We start from the raw sequence: 12,480 nt of genomic DNA on the forward strand, positions 1-12,480 counted from the left end.
TGTTCAGAACGGGGGGTTCCAAGTTGTCCTCAGTCCGTTCAGAACGGGTCTAGTTGTCCTCAGGTCCGTTCAGAACGGTTCCTAGTTGTCCCTCAGGTCTAGTTCAGAACGGGTCTAAGTTTGTCCCTCAGGTCCGTTCAGAACGGTCTAGTTGTCCTCAGGTCCGTTCAGAACGGGCCAGTTGTCCTCAGGTCCGTTCAGAAAGGTCTAGTTTTCCTCAGGTCCTATTCAGAACGGGTCTAGTTGTCCTCAGGTCCGTTCAGAATGGTCTAGTTGTTCTCAGGTCTGTCAAGAACGGGCCTAGTTGTCCTCAGGTCCGTTCAGAATGGGTCTAGTTGTTCTCAGGTCCGGTTCAGAACGGTCTAGTTGTCCTCAGGTCTGTTCAGAACGGGTCTAGTTGTCCTCAGGTTCTGTCAGAACGGGTCTAGTTGTCCTCAGGTCTGTTCAGAACGGGTCCTGAGTTGTCCCTCAGGTCCGTTTCAGGAACGGGTCTAGTTGTCCTCAGGTCCGTTCAGAACGGGCCTCAGTTGTCCTCAGGTCCGTTCAGAACGGGCCTAGTTGTCCTCAGGTCCGTTCAGAACGGGCCTAGTTGTCCTCGAGGTCCGTTCAGAACGGGCCTAGTTGTCCTCAGGTCGTTCAGAACGGCCTAGTGTGCCTCAGGTCGGTTCAGAACGGGTTTGGTTGTCCTCAAGGTCGCGTTCAGAACGGCCTAGTTGTCCTCAGGTCGTTCAGAGGGTCTGGTTGTCCTCAGGTCCGTTCAGAACGGGTCTAAGTTGTCCTCAGGTCCGTTCAGAACGGTCTAGGTTGTCCTCAGGGTCCGTTCAGAAGGTCTAGTTTGTCCTCAGGTCCGTTCAGAACGGGCTCTAGTTGTCTCAGGTCCCGTTCAGAACGGGTCTAGTTGCCTCAGGTCCGTTCAGAAGGGGTCTAGTTGTCCCGGTCTGTTCAGAACGGGCACTAGTTTGTCCTCAGGTCCGTTCAGAACGGGTCTAGTTGTCACGATCGTGTGGAAGAGATTCGGACCAAAACGCAGCATGAGGAAAATAAGCCATCTTCTTTTAATTAATGACGAAGATGAACATGAAACGAAAACACTATACAAACAAACAAAACAACAAATGATCGTGAAGCTAAATAACGCAAGTGCACAGACAAGCAACAAACGTTAAACAAGACAACTACCCACAAAAGCCTACCTGCCTATGGCTACCTTAAATATGGCTCAAATCAGAGACAAATGAATGACAGCTGTCTCTGATTGAGACCACAATCTAGGCAGCCATAGACATAACTAGACAACCTTTTAAAATGATACAATGAATATGAGGTTAAAGTGCAGACTGGCAGATGTAATTTGGGCGTATTGTCATTCATATCGGGGGAACCATTTAGAAATGACAGCACTTTTTGTACATAGTCCCCCCCATTTCAGGGCACCAAATGTATTCGGACAAATTCACTCATGTGTGTTAAAGTGGTCAAAAGTTTAGTATTTGGCCACATATTCCTAGCATGAAATGACTACATCAAGCTTGTGAATCTACAAACTTGTTGGATGCATTTGCAGTTTGTTTTGGTTGTTTCAGAATATTTTGTGCCAAATAGAAATGAATGGTAAATAATGCATTGTGTCATTTTGGAGTCACTTTTATTGTAAATAACAATATAATATGTTTCTAAACACTTCTACATTAATGTGGATGCTACCATGATTACGAATAATCCTTAATTAACCGTGAATAATAAWGAGTGAAAAAGTAACAGACYCACAAATATCATACCCCCAAGACATGCTTACCTCTCACCATTACAATGATGATAAGGGGGGTATGATAAGTTCACCTGGTATGGATGACAATATGCTCAAATTAAAGCTGACAGTCTGCACTTTAACCTCATAGTCATTGTATKATTTCTAATRCAAAGTGCTGGAGTATAGAGCCAAAACAACAACAAAGGTGTCACTGTCCAAACACTTCTTGAGCTCACTGTGTATTCAGTTAGCCGGAGGGGAAGATGTGCTGGGGCTAGGTATGAGGCAGGGGCACAGTGTGTACTGGGTCATTTCTGCAGCAGAATACACACACACACACACACACACACACACACACACTGACACACACACACAGACATACACACAGACATTCACACTGACACACACACTGACACACACACAGACACACACAGTGCCATTCGGAAAGTATTCAGACACTGCAACTTTATCCACATTTTGTTACATTACAGCCATATTCTAAAATGGATTAAATAAAAGCATTTCCAAAGCAATCTACACACATTACCCCAAAATGGCAAAGTGAAAACAGGTTCTTCGAAATCTTTTAAACTTAAATACATTACTTCCATAAGAATTCAGCCCCTTTGCTATGAGACTGGAAACAGAGCAAAGTACAGAGAGATCCTTGATGAAAACCTGCTCCAGAGCGCTCAGGACTCAGACTGGGGCGAAGTTTCACCTTCCAATTGGACAACGACCCTAAGCACACAGCCAAGACAACGCAGCAGTGGCTTCGGGACAAGTCTCTGAATATCCTTGAGTGGGCCAGCCAGAGCCCGGACTTGAACCCGATCGAACATCTCTGGAGAGGCCTGAAAATAGCTGTGCAGCAACGCTCCCCATCAAACCTGACAGAGCTTGACAGGATCTGCAGACAAGAATGGGAGAAACTCCCCAAATACAGGTGTGTCAAGCTTGTAGTGTCATACCAAAGAAGACTTGATGCTGTAATCGCTGCCAAAGGTGCTTCAACAAAGTACTGAGTAAAGGGTCTGAATACTTCTGTAAATGTCAAATTTCATTTTTTTTTAAAGAAATTAGCAAACATTTCTAAAAAACTGTTTTTGCTTGTCATTATGGGGTATTGTGTGTAGATCGATGAGGAAATAACACAATTTTATCAATTTTAGAATAAGGCTGTAACGTAACAAAATGTTGAAAAGGTCAAGGGATCTGAATACTTTCCGAAGGCACAGTACATGGTCCTGGATCCTCAGTACATGGTCCTGGATCCTCTCTTCGGCAGAACACACACACACAAACAGGGCCTGGGTCAACCCTGCAGCAGAACCTCTACTAACAGGCTGACTCACTGCTGCTGTGTGGTACGAGAGTGCACACCCTCAGTTTGAATTCATTAAGACATGAAACACAACTCGAAACAGGGTGGAAGCAGAGACAGAAGCAGAGCAGACAAACTCACAGAGACTCAGGTGTGTGTGGCAGAGGCACAAAACATAGTGTGCTAAATATATGCATCAAATGAGCACACGCACACACCCACACACACACACACACACACACACACACAACACACACACCACACACACACACACACCACACACACACACACCACACACACACACACACACACACACACACACACACACACACACCCACACACACACACAAACACACACCTTTCATCTACAACGTGCAGCTTTCACACAACCCTTGTTTGACCGAAACACACTCCTCTCTTTCTAGTTTTTGCCCATTGCTTTATTACTTTGTACTGATACACACCACATAAAAAACATACACTACCGTTGAAAGGTTTGGGGTCACTTAGAAATGTCCTTGTTTTTGAAAGAAAAGCAAATTTTTTGTCAATTAAAATAACATCAAATTGATCATAAATCCAGTGTAGACATTGTTAATGTTGTAAATGACTATTGTAGCTGGAAACGGCAGATTTTTATGGAATATCTACATAGGCGTACAGAGGCCCATTATCAGCAACCATCACTCCTGTGTTCCAATGTACGTTGTGTTAGCTAATCCAAGTTGATCATTTTAAAAGGCTAATTGATCATTAGAAAACCCTTTTGCAATTATGTTAGCGCAGCTGAAACCTGTTGTTCTGATTAAAGAAGCAATAAAACTGGCCTTCTTTAGACTAGTTGGGTATCTGGAGCATCAGCATTTGTGGGCTCGATTACAGGCTCAAAATGGCCAGAAACAAAGAACTTTCTACTGAAAATCGTCAGTCTATTCTTGTTCTGAGAAATGAAGGCTATTCCATGCGAGAAATTGCCAAGAAACTGAAGATCTCGTACAACGCTGTGTACTACTCCCTTCACAGAACAGCGCAAACTGTCTCTAACCAGAATAGAAAGAGGAGTGGGAGGCCCCGGTGCACAACGGAGCAAGAAGACAAGTACATTATTGTGTAGTTTGAGAAACAGACGCCTCACAAGTACTCAACTTGCAGCTTCATTAAATAGTACCCGCAAAACACCAGTCTCAATGTCAACAGGGAAGAGGCGACTCCGGGATGCTGGCCTTCTAGGCAGACTTCCTCTGTCCAGTGTCTGTGTTCTTTTGCCCATCTTAATCTTTTCTTTTTATTGGCCAGTCTGAAATATGGCTTTTTCTTTGCAACTCTGCCTAGAAGGCCAGCATCCTGGAGTCGCCTCTTCACTYTAGATGTTGAAACTGGTGTTTTACGGGTACTATTTAGCTAACACAACATGCCATTGGAACACAGGAGTGATGGTTGCTGATAATGGGCCTCTGTACTCCATAGAAAAATCTCCTGTTTCCAGCTACAATAGTCATTTACAACATTAACAATGTCTACACTGTATTTCTGATCAATTTGATGTTCTTTTAATGGACATTTTTTTWATTTTCTTTCTTAAACAAGGACATTTCTAAGTGACCCCAAGCTTTTCAACGGTAGTGTATGTATCCCATATTTGACAGTGATAAGAATCATCTCCTTCTCTCTCTCCCTCTTTCAATTTCAATTCAATTTCAATTTAAGGGGCTTTATTGGCATGGGAAACATATGTTTACATTGCCAAAGCAAGTGAAATAGATTATAAACAAAAGTGAAACATACGGTACAACCCACATTTCCCTGACACACTCCCATCCGCTCCCTCCCTCTGCCAGGGCAATGCGCGTACTCTCGTTTCCTCTCCTTTCAGAGCAGCATCATCTTCTCACTGCTGTTTACCGCTACACACACACGTCGCATACGATAGGCTCAGAACGTCCAATCCCTTTCTTCTACTCCCCCTAGCGGCTACACATAACACTGCGCCCTGAACCACTCAGACCGAGAGACAGAGAGAGAGCGAGAGAGAGAGCGAGAGAGAGAGAGAAAGAGAGGGGACCGAGCAAGCTGGAGAGAGCGAGCGAGGCCCCTCCCCCAGATGACATCTATCTATCTAGCTCTATTGAAGCGCTAGAGGCTGATGTAAGTTCACACTTGTAGTGCGCTCTACCCAAGCGATCTGTCCTGCCATTGCTGGGCTCTTTACCACAGCCAGCGGACTGGAGTGTGTATGTGGTGTGTATGTGAGGACCAATAAACACACACCAGACCAGTACTGCTGCTCCAGCTTCAGACAGACAACAGAACTGATACCAGAGCTATACTGTAGCATTCGGCTGGTGTTCAAGACTGGGCTTTTTGGATCTGAAGATATGTTCTATCCTCCCTGTTTTGGATTGGAATATATTCTATTTTACAGACTGCTTTTCTAGGGAGGATATTTATTTGTTTTTTTACTTCTTGGTTCATTCAGGAGGTAAGTGTTTTAAATGTTGTGCTGGAGTTCTATTCCATTTCTCTTTTCCTGTATCCCCATTTTTCTAAAGAAGGAAATAAAAAAGTGAGCAGATTTGAAGAAATCTATTTCTGGTTATTTCAAATGAGGACAGCTGCATACATTTTCCATCATAAATATTTCTGCAGCTATGGGTTTATGCCTTGTCACTAGGCTATCGGTTTTCTTTCAGAATCAAATGTATTTTTTTTAAATCTCTTTTTGGGTTGGTGGTGAGCGATTAAGAGGGCATTTTACACCAAATAACATAAAAAATGTATGCATGTGGTTGTATAGCCTATAATTCAACCACACAGCTCATAACAGCAAAATCAAACTCGTTCTGAAAAGAGTTGATAATTATGCAGAATATAGAGCACTAAATAAAACTAAAACACATAGATTATTCCTTAATATTCTTAATTTTCTAGTCACTTTCCAACTCACAAGGCTCCTTTGCTAGACGTGTGTCTCTTGCCAAATGCATATTTTATCTGATAGGGTAGACAATACGTTCCGAGAGAAACCAGCAGCTCGCAGCTCAATTTTACCTCTGGCGGCAATGCAGCCTTTTCCTCRGTGTCTGTCTGTCCCTCTCTCCGCATTGCAAGTAGTTCTACCAACCACGAAGACGGAGGACCGCAATGTCGCTCCGCTAGCTCGTTCATACGGCTGACTGACTAGACTGATCCGAATAAATACAGTCTTTATCCAAACCCTCTCAACTCCCCAGCGGAAGGAAGCAACAGGGACCGTGGAGTTATCTTTCTATCCCTTATTCACTACGATATCTTTCAAATTACAAATGGATAGCCTACTGAGGGYTTCCGAAGGTGCAGGTATAATGGAATAAATCGTGGAGATATAACTGCATAAAAGACAAACACTACACGGTAAACTTTTACAGTGGTATATCTGGGAAGAATGAGCGGTCTAAGCATCTGGCACTCTTAGAGAAAAAGGGTTCCAAAAGGGTTCTTCGGCTGTCCGCATAGGAGAACCCTTTTTGGTTCCAGGTACAACTCTTTTTGGTTCCAGGTAGAACTATTTTGGGTTTCATGTCAACCCTCTGTGGAAAGGGTTATACAGGGAAGTCAACATGGTTCTACCTAGAACCAAAAAGGGTTATTCAAAGGGTTCCACTATGGGGACAGCCGGAGAACTCTTTTAGGTTCTAGATAACACCTTTTTTTCTAAGAGTGTAGCCTAGCAAGCTTCGGAGGAGCTGGAAGACACCCCAGTGAGTGTAGTTAATTACGATGCTGATCTGGTAGAGAAGGAGAGCGGAGGTTTGTCACGGAGGGCAGCTTAAGACGATGGGAAAACTCCGCTAAATGCAGCTCTCGCAGACGGTGGGAGTTTGTCTCGCTCTTCTCTCCTCTCCCACCGCCACAACAAGCTCAGCGACATGGATCAACTCGACTTTTGGGAGGGAATTTTCCATGTGCATCATGTGCGTTTTCACCACAAATGGTGTTAGGGGTAGCCAAGCTGCATTTCGATGTGTGGTGTGTTCTTTCTGTGTGCGCAATAAACATACAAGCTCCTCTCCCTCTCCGCATGCCATAGCCACATACCCGGAGCGTGCTCACATTTCGGTGCGTTGTTTTCCACGCCAACCCTATGCAGTTGAGTCAGTTATGTTCGTATAATACGCCATAAAATAGATAGTGATAAGCTAGAGGCAACATCATAGCTCGTTCATGTCCCAATCACATATATCTTAAGATAATGACCCATAGTCTCTATCCATAAGACTACAGCAGAAGTCAGGAAGCGCGGTTTGGTTAGATGATAACACCAGCATTATCTGATTGAGCCGGTTATGTAATCGGTTTAATAGGTCTCCATCAAACAGATTCCCACACTAATGTTAAGCCTATGATCAACATACTGTAGCTTGCCTATTAGACGATGCGTAGTCAGTGTGAATGAAAGTCCAGTCTTAATTGGCATTCTCTATTTTATCCTACGGATTATCAAAATAATGATATTGACTATTTATCTAATAATATCAAATATGCCTACCTAATATTACCACAAGGTTACTGAACTGCGCATTAGGCCTACTAAATAATCAGGTGTTCTTACTTTTACTGCATTGTTGGTTCAGGGCTTGTAAGTATGCATTTCACGGTAAGGTCTACTGTATTCAGCGCATGTGACGAATACAATTTGATTTGATTTGTATTGGCTATTTATCTATGATTWAAAAAAACTAACATTCGTAGAAYAAAAAGGTGCTATTTAGAACCTAAAAGGGTTCTTCATCTGTCTCCATAGGATAACCCTTTTTGGTTCCAGGTAGAACCATTTTGGTTCCAGTTAGAACTTTACATGGAACCCAAAAGGGTTCTTCTATGGGGACAACTGAAGAACCCTTTTGGAACCCTTTCTTCTAAGAGTGTAGCAAGAACAAGGCTACTGGAAATTGTGTTTTGTTACCTCTCCTGTGATCAAAAGTGTTGTTATAGGGACATAGCCTATGTGTGTATTGAGGACTTGGTTATTTGCTAACATCTAAGGCAGCAAGCCAGATGACATGTAGTTGGGTTATAGGCCTATCGGGTGATGAAATTAACTCAGCCATTGATCTTGGTGAAATGGTGTTTAAGTCCCAATCCACTATTCAGGACACAATTCACATTAGAAACAACTGGACATCAAAACCACATGTCTAGGCCTGTAGTTTCAATATACAAACTGATTACACATTTAAAAGGAAGTTCTTGAAAGGTAACTTTACTGTAATACCCGACAGATTAAAACAAAATGGTAGCTWTTGGCAGATAGCTGAAAAAAACTGGATATCACAAGAGCATGTCTGATTCCAATAGGCTACACCAGAGCATTCTATTTAGCAATACACTGCTCCGGGCTACACTAATGAAAGCAAGTCTTAATCACTGATAAAAAAAACAAAATGGCTACTAGCTATTGACAAGTAGCCTGGTCTGTTTACATCAGTCTGTCAGTCAGGCAGGGTAGGGAGACAGAGCTAGCCTATTGTTCTACTGTGTGGACTGCCCCAGGGCAAAGTCACTGGTCAATTGGTTTTCACAGGGAAGAATCTCCTTAACTGGATTAGATGAGTCTAGTAGGCTAACCAGGTCACTACAGACATGTGTTTATCTAGACAAAGGACTGAGAATAATATGATCATGTCTTTTGTTGCCTTTTTAACTTGGACATTTTGACTAAACTGAGGAAGTAATGATTAGAAATAGATAGTCCCTTTACATCACGTTCAACCATACATACATGTGTCATCTACTAGACAAAGATATTATACATTTTTGCTTTAACTTTTTATTTTGACTAAACTGAGGCGGTAATTTTTAGAATTAGATAGGCCCTTTACAATACTTCTAAATCCAATCAATTATTCTCTACATTTGTAATCGTATTCTCAACATTTAGGCCTAATTCAATTCCATCCATCATTAATGAAACAATAAGGCTATTTTTAATCACCAATTCCAATCCCACCAGAATGAAATCACTAATTATACTTAGAGATAAAGAGAATAAAGAAGAGAAATGTAAAAGGCAAGAAGGAAAATGAGCTTTTCTCACAAAGCACCCCAATTCCTTTCATTTGCTTGAGTCAAATATGTGAGAGTTAACATGGAATGTAGGCTAAAGGGCCTACAGTATAATAAGCTAAGGCCCTGGCTGTCCATGCCCATGCCTGCTATCCTTTAGAACAGTAGTAGCCCCCATTCCTTGACAGTGGTTCTGTTAGTCGATTACAACCTACACAGCCAAGCACCAGTCCACACACACACACACACACACACACACACACACACACACACACACACACACACACACACACACACACACACACACACACACACACACACACACACACACACACACACACACACACACACACAAACACACGGCTGGTTCCTCCATCTTGCAGTGCCTACCACCCCCGTGTGGTAAAAAGCATGCAGCTTTCCTTTTAGAGCGTTACAATGGAGAGACACCCGTCTACCACAGACCTCACTCTCGCTCTCTCTCTATCTCACTCTCTCCTCTATAGACCACCCGTCATCCCCAGACCCCTTTCCTCCTCTATCCCCTCTCTCTGCTCTATAGCCCCAAATGATCTGGTAACAGTGTTGTTGTTCATCCCATCTAACCGATGACAACAGAAGGGAGGTTACGCACCAAACCTAAATCCCTGAAACTAAACTATGATAGATTTTCTTTCTGAAACACGGCCTGCCTGTCTGTCTTCCTCACTGTGAATTCAGATGCATTCATGAATGTTCTTTTGTGTCTTGCACCCCAATAGGCCTGGGTAAGACCCAGTGGGCCCCAGTAGCTCCACAGTAGACACAGTAGGCCCTCCTCGCTCACGCTTTCTCTTTTTCTAACAATTACTTAGKATAGTGACAAATGGAGACAGCTGGCGAAGGTGCCTGGGGGTACAGTAAAATAATCTATTATTTATCCTAAAGAATAAAAAATCTGTTCCTCTAAAATCAAAGCCAGAAGCAGAAAGGAAACAAAATAAATAAACTGACAGTAAGGGTAAGCATCAATAAAAGGTATAACCTACAGTCTACATTCTAAAACAAATGAAACTGGGAATTCTAATTCTATGGTTGTTGTTTTTCCTTTTGCCTAAAATGTATATTTATCTTCCAAGATGTTAAATGCAAGACTCAGCCTCACTTCTAAGCTTCTGACCAACCAACAGTATTTCCATAGCATGCTATGTGTGAAGTTGCAATCTATCTATAACTATGTTGTGATCTAAATAAATAAACTACAACACGTACAAATACATCATTGATTTCCCAATGGAGAACTATACAGTGATTTAAATTAATTCTATAACCCTTGAATATTTAACCACAGAAACTTTGGTAATTTTAACTGTTTCCTCTAATAATTCAGTCCATGTAATTTTATCACTTACTTTGTAAAGAAACTAAAAAAGARGTTTTAATCTAAAATACTTCTTGACAGCCATGAAATTGTTTCCAAATTGCTTCAGTTTTCCCAAATCTCTTTCTTTCTCTCTGGGATCTATGTCTAGGGGGCATATGTCTTAGGCCCTTGGCTGCGTCTCAAATGGCACTACAGATGTAGGATCTTAATTTGAGCCAGTTTGCTACAGCATAAAAATAATCCTGCAGCAACAGGACATGTGAATTATTATGTGGATTATAATTAACGGACATTTTTGTAAGGGTTGATACATTGTTCGTAAGGGAAAATTACATCTGAAATTTCGAAGTGGAAATGACAAGCTTCCGAAGCCCTTTTAATCCTAAAATACACTACGAGTTTAACATTTCCCCTGCACCAGAGTGATCAAATTAAGATCCTACATCTGTATATTCCCAATATAGTGCACTAATTTTGACCAGGGCTCATAGGGCTCTAGTGTATATAGGGAATGGGTTACCATTTGGGATGCAGGACTTGTTATTCTAGACTTAAATCTCTCTAGCTGTGGCTATAATCTATCACGTCCTGTGGTTTTGTGTCAGTCTCTGACATTATCTTTAACTCCGCTAGCTGAAAGTGTGTGTGTGTGTGTGTGTGTGTGTGTGTGTGTGTGTGTGTGTCAACACACAATCATACAAATTTTGCTAGTCCACATTCATTGGAGCGGAAGCCAGTTATGGCGGTTTACAAAAATCTCCTGCCGTCTATAGGAGGAGCTTATTAGGACGATAGGGAGAGACATCCATCACCCAAAAAACCCTGCACCCTTTTCCACCTCACATCACTGTTAAAAGCATTGGTGTGTGTGTTGGGGAAGAAGTGTATGTGTGTGTGTGTGTGTGTGTGTGTGTGTGTGTGTGTGTGTGTGTGTGTGTGTGTGTGTGTGTGTGTGTTCTCTCTGCTCCTCTCTCTCTCTCTCTCTCTCTCTCTCTCTCTCTGTCTCTCTCTTATTCAATTCAAATCGAATTTAAAGGGGCTTTATTGGCTTATTGCCAAAGCAGGTGAAATAGAACATAAAACTAAGTAAATTAAACAAATAAAAAATGAACAGAAACATTACACTCACAGAATTCCATGTTCCGTAACGATGTGTTGCTCTCATAGAGAGAGACAAAGACAAAGGGATTTGACTTTTTCTGGACGATACATATACGTGATTAAATATCAACTTGGAGGCAAACCTGCCTGCTGGTCACCCAGTCTCACCCTAACATGATGACTGCCACTGATCAGTGTCCAGCCTACAGTGGAAAGGAACAGGTGACGTGTTACTAATGTAAGACTTGCACGCTAAGTCCTATGTGCAATGATCAGGGCGTGGGGAAAGGACCCAACATTTATTTTGCATGAATGCGCTGAACCTAGAGTCCCTTTTTAAAAAAGAGTTGTCTATATATTGGGAGAGTTCTTGGGAATTAGGTAGACGGTTCTTGGGCTGAGGTAAGGGAGGTGGGTATTTGTTTTGGTGGTGTGGTCTGTTTATAGTTTGAGACTTTTTTTGTCGTGCGTGCTGCTGGGTAGTGTGTTCCTGCTCTGAACCAGTATGGGGTCTGTCCTTCACGTGTTAGGCGTAGAAGCTTGCTGAGTCCCTGGCCTGGTTGGCTTCTTGGCTGCCTTTTACCACTGTCTTATCGGGTTTCTCACCCGGGGTGGCTTCATTCTATTTTTCATTTTACAAGACATAGTCAGGAGGGCTCCTCTGCTCTGGGAGATGTCCACTTGATGATGGGATTTGGATTAGATGTTCAATAGGTTTGGTCAATCCGTTTTAATAGCGTTTCACTATTTGAATTAAATAATTTTGTAGGCTTTTTTATACTAGTATAGTTTGTTTTGACTCTATAGAACACAAACACACCACACATCCACTATCTTCCCACACACACACCACACACACACACACACACACACACACACACACCACACACACACACCACA

At 42.3% G+C, this 12,480-nt stretch overlaps 2 protein-coding genes across 6 annotated transcripts in view; one reads left to right on the forward strand and one right to left on the reverse strand.

The window, feature by feature from the left end:
- Positions 1-12,480, reverse strand: part of macrod2 (mono-ADP ribosylhydrolase 2) — a 1,308,647-nt gene that overhangs the window by 1,070,403 nt on the left and 225,764 nt on the right. The gene's annotated exons all lie outside the window — the stretch shown is intronic.
- Positions 5,219-12,480, forward strand: part of flrt3 (fibronectin leucine rich transmembrane 3) — a 15,220-nt gene continuing 7,958 nt past the window's right edge. For all 4 annotated transcript variants that reach the window (XM_070448626.1, XM_024007571.3, XM_024007572.3 and 1 more), the window contains exon 1: positions 5,219-5,553. The gene's annotated coding sequence lies outside the window, so the exon portion shown is untranslated. The remainder of the gene's footprint in view (positions 5,554-12,480) is intronic.

The sequence above is a fragment of the Salvelinus sp. IW2-2015 genome, linkage group LG18, assembly GCF_002910315.2.
Source record: "Salvelinus sp. IW2-2015 linkage group LG18, ASM291031v2, whole genome shotgun sequence".
Taxonomy (NCBI): Eukaryota; Metazoa; Chordata; class Actinopteri; order Salmoniformes; family Salmonidae; genus Salvelinus; species Salvelinus sp. IW2-2015.